Here is a 472-nt window from a genome sequence, read left to right on the forward strand (position 1 = left end):
CAGCTACCTGGGAGGCTGAGGCAAGAGAATCGCTTAAGCCCAAGAGTTTGAGGTTGCTGTGAGCTGTGATATCACAGCACTCTACCGACGGTGACAGCTTGAAACTCTGTCTCAGAAAAAAAAAAAAAAAAAAAGAAGTCCTGCCTTTCTCCCAAGTCGGTCCTCCTTGCTATCTTTTTATCTTTTTCTCCAGTTTTGTAACTCTCCTGCAGCTTGTCCTCTTTTCCTTCGGCCTGTTATTGTCCTTGGGGCCAAAGCCAACCCAACTTCACCATTTGAAGCTCACCAGCATGTTGCCCCATATTACCTTTCCAAACATATCCCCCTAATATCCCCCTAACACTTCACCCCAAACTGGCTTCCAAAGCCTTCCTTGTTTTTGCTGTCCAGCACTGGCAAGGGCAGCCACATCTGTCTCCATCCCATATCAATCTTTCTGTGAAAGGCTGACCCGGTCCCTTGCACCCACTAG

The sequence above is a fragment of the Otolemur garnettii genome, unplaced genomic scaffold, assembly GCF_000181295.1.
Source record: "Otolemur garnettii isolate 467f Iridium unplaced genomic scaffold, OtoGar3 scaffold00292, whole genome shotgun sequence".
Taxonomy (NCBI): domain Eukaryota; kingdom Metazoa; phylum Chordata; class Mammalia; order Primates; family Galagidae; genus Otolemur; species Otolemur garnettii.